Genomic DNA, 6000 nt, shown 5'->3' with positions numbered 1-6000 from the left:
CGTGCCCGCGCCCCGCCGCCGCGACGGCCGGTGAGTAGCCGAGGGGAGAGGCGGGGGCCGGAGGGCGGGTTGTGGGAGGCGGCTCGGGCCCGCGTCGCGCACCTGGGCGAGGCGAGGCGACGGGAGGAAGAGGTGCAAAAGTGCGGCGGTACGTGGCTCCGGTCGGCGGTGGGTTTGCGTCGCGCGGGTTCGTGTAAACGCGGTAGTTGTCAAGGTTAGCGTCGTGCGTGGGCTGGTCGCGGTGCGTGCGGTGGGAGGGAGTGACGAAGTTGTGTCGGCGGTGTCCGGGAGCTCGGCGGGCCGGGGAAGGAGGACGCGGGTCCGCCCGCCTCTGCCGGTGCCTTTGTGCGTGTTCCCGTCAGCGCTGTTATGTAATGGTGCTGCTCCTGGCAGCCGCCCGCATTGTCACTGCGAGCCCGGAGCTTTCTGGAGCGGCTCGGTGAGAACAATGGGAGGAAAATAACGGTTATTACACTTTTCTTGTTGTTATTCTTTCTCCTTTTCCCCTCTGCACAGAAGCGGTGGTAGACGGCAGAGATAATGGGCAGAGGGGACTCTCCCGTCCTGCGTCTCCAGTTAGAACTTGTCTGCGTACATCAAAGAGGCGGAATGCCTCAGCAGAGGGCGATTTGCATATTAAACGCCGGTGCCGTGAGGATCGGTGCTTCTGTGTCTGTGGGTTATTGCCGATTTCATTCCTCGCCTCCCCCTCAGGTGTCTTATCGTCGGTCTCTGCCCGTGCCGCCTCTTCTTCGTCACATGCCACGACGTGTCTGTCCCTCTGCTTCACTGCAGAGTTCTGTGGGCGAATGGCCGGCCGGACACGCTCCCGTCTTTTTGTGACTCGCACGTTACTTCTGATAACGAGCGAAACTTTGAGAAGAACGTAAACTTCTCTCTTGTTTGGGGATTCATCTGCCCTCCTCAATCCGCTTGTCCTGTTACGTAAAGGGCTGTTCTACAGACGGTTAGAGGAGAGAGTGCTGCTGACAGTAGGAAGGCTTGTTTCTGTAATGGGGAGCTGGAACGCGCCCGAAACAGCTGTCACATCGTCTAGTGAACTTGGTAAAATCTAAGAGGTTTCTCGTTGCTGGGTGCTATTGGAGCACCGCATCTCCTTGTAGGGCAAAGTAGCGCACGATAAGGAAGTTATAACCTCATTTTAAAAGAGCCGCTGTGAAAATCCAGTTGCCCTCGTGTTGCTGCTTTTCAAGGTTTATTCATATGCAGATGTTTCGGTGAGGTCTGGGAAAGCACTGATCCGGAGGCTGACATTTCCCAACCAGAGACTGACATTTCCCAACCGCTGTTTTACAGTTTCACGCTTTCTCGGCAGCGGAGGCTCTGGTTCTGTCACCTCTCTGCTTGTCATGCAAATTGGCCACCTGCGGTCTTTGACGAAGCCCCGGTGTCCTCGGGTCGCCCACCTGGCTGAGTCTCTGCAGTTTGCATACAGTTATCGGCAGAGTTTATATTTAGTGCAGCGGTGAAGGTGGGCTGACATGGCTGCTCGAGCTGGCAGGAGCTGCTGGGGAGCCAGCCAGCAGTGCTTACTTACTGCCGGTGCTGAGGGTTTGTCCTGCCTGCAGTGCAGCGGCTCTGACAGGATTAGTTCTGTCTTCTGATCACGCTTGTTTTCAGCTATTCTATTCCTTCCTGGATGGCCTCGACTCGCAGTAAGAGCAGTCTGCAAGCGGTCTTAACCTCAGCTGTGCAACCTAGCTGCAGACTTGGGTTCCTGTTACATCACTTCTCCTTCTTGTCAGAGTGCTTGTTTGCGTCGTGCCTACCCACTTCCTTGCCACCTGAACACGTCTCTCGCTTGTTCTGCTTTTGTGGGAAAACAGATGTGAGCTGCCGGCCTTTGTCAGGTCAGTAGGGTCTGATGTATGCACCCAGAACCTGGGTCTTTTTTTTCCTCCTTTCTTCCTTTGTGTTTGATCTTGCTGACCTGCGTTCCTCCCAGAGAAGCCTGCAAGTGTCTGCGCGACAGGTCAGTTGCGTGCAAGTATTCCCTGACGTTTCCCCTGCATTCCACCGGGTCTTCCTGCACCCTCAGCCCTTGCAGACTGCTGGAGCCGGCTGACCTCAGCCACGGGCTGAGCTGGGATATGGGGGCTTTCTGTGGCAGGGCTGAGCCTGCTCTGCTTGACAGAGGGGCTGGGGGCAGCAGGGGTTCCCTTCTGCTTTGGGACTAGGTAAATAGAAGCACACAGGCGTCTCCGAGAACAGGGAAAGGGAAGCCCTAACCCACCTGTAGCAAAGATGTTTGCCTATAATGTAGTACTGGTTACAGCAGATTTCTCTTGCCAGAAGTACAGTAGTTCGTAATTATGTTTATCCAACCATCATGACAAGCATCACATCTTTCAAAATGCCATCAGTACGTGTTTAATCTCAGTTTTGAAGCTGTGTTGGGTACAAATGGAATTGCTCCAGGTGTAATGATTGAACCCCAACACAGGAATTTAGGAACAGATGGAGCACTCTCTGTATGTCAGGACCTCTGTCACTGACCAGTCTTTGCCTTTCTGTAGTTACGCAGACCAGATCTTTCGTTCTAGCAGGCTTGTTTGCTGAGCAGCTGCAAAAATTGATCTTAAGCTTAACCAGTGGAAATGCTTTTTATAAATTTCAGGAAGTGAGCTTTTGTATGCAGCAAGAAATATTTGTGCCCAACGTTGGTTTGCTGTTTGTTTTGGTTCAAAGCAGTGGAAACCAGTGCTCTCTTACAGGAAGCTCAGTGTTCTTACCCAGCCAGCTCAGGGCAGCCTGCAAGCAGGATGTTTGCAGACTGAACCTAGTGATGGTAAGGTGATGTTTCTGATGGTAATGCACTGGGTACTCTTTGGGAAGTTGCAGCTTCCAGGCACTTGTTTTTCTTTTGAAGGTTCCCAAAGACCAGTGCAGCCTGGTCTATTGTTTGCTTTCTAATTTATTTTCAACGGATGATATTTGTGTGTGATAATTGCAGACAGGAGGCTCGTACTACTGAGGAGCTGCAGGACCAGAAGTTAGAGGTGTAGAACTCTTCCCATTGGCTCCAGCTGCCCCTTCCCCCCAGCTCCTGGCTCTCTCTGCCGGAGTGCTGAACAATGGGCAGGCTCTGAAAGTGGAGCAGGCACTGGGAACCTTCTCCACAGCAAAAAGGATCAATGTGTCTCATGTCATTCTGGTGATTCCCCAGGAGAAACAGCTATCCTGGCAACCTGCCCACTCAGCCGTAAATTCGTTTTCCTGTTGCAAGCAAGCATTAACTGGAAAGGGAGTTTGTCCCCTCTGCAGCTGTAACCTTCTAGGCAAGGTAAATGCAGCTTTTGGAGTTGGTAGAGCACAGTAAAGGGCAGAGGGGAACACTGCATCGTATTTATGCTGCGAACCAGAATGGCTTTCAGTCCAGCAACGTAAACTCGCTTGTTATGAGAATGACTTTCCCTTGAGCCTGCTAGGCTGAGATGTGCCCCATTTAACCTCCTGCTCAGGAGGGAACCAGTATTAATATTCTGTGTCTCTGTCCTTAGCTAACGCTTAAAAAATCCAGAACCATTTTGAAAACTTTAACACTGTTTATGCTTTCTCTGAACTCATTTTCCTGTCTGATGGTAGTTAAATGTTTCTGTGGTTTGCTTCTGCTCTTGGTTGTTTCTTGCGTTGGTTTAATGGGGTTTTGTAATAAAGTAATTTAGAAGTGAAGCTGTCTCTGAGCAAACCCAAGTTTGAATCTTGTTTGGGAATGAAGATGAGCAAAGAAAATTTCAAATAAAATTGCAGTAGGTCTCTTCCCGCAGGACTGTAAGGGAGCATAAGTTTTAAAAGGGAAATCCTGTTGATACTTTCCTTTTATTTAATTTTATTTCTGTCTGAGAGGATGTGAGAGCGATGTTCTTATGCTGTACAAGAATACAGACCTTTCAGTAGATAAATGCGTACCTTGTCTCTGTAACTTGTATTTATAGTTCTAAATGTACAGATTAGTGAAATGCTGGAATGTCCTTGACCCATCTGATGTTACTGTGGGTTTGTTTGTTTTCATGTGGTGAATAACTTCTGAAGTTTTTAAGCAATAGATACTGAGGCAGCCTGCGCTAATACAGTTATATTGTAGGATCTGCCAGAATCTCCTTTGGGTATTGGAGACCATTTGTTCCGATTGCTCTCATAAGGCATTTTGTTAGACCTAGTAAGGTGCTGTGATGTTAATTAAAACTCCTGTAAGAGCTGTGATCTTGAAATGCTGTGAACTGTTTCTGCCACGTGCAACAAAAATATGCTGGAGACTCGTCGTTGGATTTGTGAGTGCTGACTATAAAACCATCCATACAACTCTGGTAATAGGGACCCACCAAGGCTTCTTCATAGGTATGGGTAGCAGAACTGTGCAATTGGGGTTGTGTATTTTGATAAGCGTATGGTTGTTTGAGTAAGAGACAAGAGGAGCGCGCTAGGTTTGCTTCTCATTTCGTTAGCTGTGGGAACCTCATCTCAAGTCTGCTTCTGGTTTGTCTTATGACTGTCTTGAAAGACTTGCACATTCTGAGAGTCAGAAAATTGACGTGTCATTATTTAATGAAGCGTGGCGTTATTTAAATGTTTAACAGTAAGACCTTTAAGTGGGCAAGCCAGAAATTCCCTCTTCTGCACAGCATTTGCTTTTTCTTTTTGATACTCAGTTTGCCAGTAATGTATGTATCTGAAGCATATCTGTATGCCTGTGTCCTAACTTCTAACTTTTTCTACTCTCAGCCTAGCGGCTCGTTTTTGTGATAATGCCCTTCTTATCTTTTTTTGTGCATTCTAGGTGTGCAAATCAACCTGCTGTCGCTGAATCATCACTTCTGTCTTACTAACGACGACTGTTGTATGCAAGCTTCTGCCAACACCAGGTAAGATGAAAACTAACGTGGTTACTTTTATTTTTCTTTGCTTTTTAAACGTGCGTGTTTTGTCCAAATACCAGTGACTTTTCTCGAGACTTGTCTGAATGTGCTGCCTTCCGTATTCTTCTGCCATAACGAGACATCCGCATGCTGCTAGCATTAGTTCCTGTTTTGAAATCTCTTCTAAAATATTTTATTAGGAATTTTATAACCATGCCTCATCCTTTTTCCTGATACCTCTGACTTTTTTATGGTGCTCATGTACCACAAGATGTTTTTCTTTTGTGTTCTTCATGCTGTTACCACTTCTCAGCTTTGTTACAGAAACTGTTGGACTCTTTTGCCTTCCAGAGTTAACCTTGCATGATAGGCCCCCTGTACTATTCGATCTTTTTCAAAGAACAGAAAATGCAGAACATGAGTTCTGCTTGTGGTTGTTTTTTTTTTTTCTTGTTTTCCCTATATCTGCTCCCAGATGCTATCCTTGAGAAGCTAGCACAGAATTAGTGCTAAGACAGTGCCAGAGTCTCTTTCATAGAATTAAACATCAAGCTGCTTTTTGGACCTTGCTCCGACCACCCCCCCACCGCTCTCCCTTAGAGAAGGGATGTAGATTGAGCAGGGATGGAGGAACATCCCTCTAATGCTTTCAACAAGGTTATTACTCAGTGCTCTCGGGGAATCCTGCTGCTGACGGAACTAATGTGAGCCTTTGTTCTGATGCTAATCAGAACAGGGATAATTCCTCCGGCTGCCACCTCTTTCTTCCTTCAGCTCCTCTAGCAGCGATGAGGCATTAAGTGCTGTGCTGGCCTGCTGTCCTTGCTTCCTGCAACTGCCAGTGTGAGTGGAAAGGCGTGAGTTCTGAGGATTCTTGCTAGTGCTCATCTAAATCTTTTGCAGTTTGTTTGGGTGCACGTGAGTGGTGCTTGTACACTTCAGTTAAATAGGTTTCTTGATGGGTGTGTGTGTGTGTGTGTTTGGTTTTCATATCATTAAGTGAGAAAATAACTTCATTGGAACAAGATATATTAGACTTGATCATAGTGGCATCTTGTGCTATGTGTTGGGATGTGTGACTTAAAAAGTGCAAGTGGGCACATAGATGCAACTTAAAAAGAAT

The 6000-nt window shown here is 47.7% G+C and overlaps 1 protein-coding gene across 7 annotated transcripts in view; it reads left to right on the top strand.

The window, feature by feature from the left end:
- The window catches only part of SUSD6 (sushi domain containing 6), a 77761-nt gene continuing 71761 nt past the window's right edge, over positions 1-6000 (top strand). For 2 of the 7 annotated variants that reach the window (XM_021403159.1, XM_021403163.1), the window contains exons 1-2: positions 1-30; positions 4799-4883. The gene's annotated coding sequence lies outside the window, so the exon portion shown is untranslated. The other 5 variants (XM_021403161.1, XM_021403166.1, XM_021403165.1 and 2 more) reach the window with 4 other exon arrangements.

Source organism: Numida meleagris, chromosome 6 (assembly GCF_002078875.1).
Source record: "Numida meleagris isolate 19003 breed g44 Domestic line chromosome 6, NumMel1.0, whole genome shotgun sequence".
In the NCBI taxonomy this organism is placed as follows: Eukaryota; Metazoa; Chordata; class Aves; order Galliformes; family Numididae; genus Numida; species Numida meleagris.
This window is presented reverse-complemented; position numbering and strand designations above follow the sequence as displayed.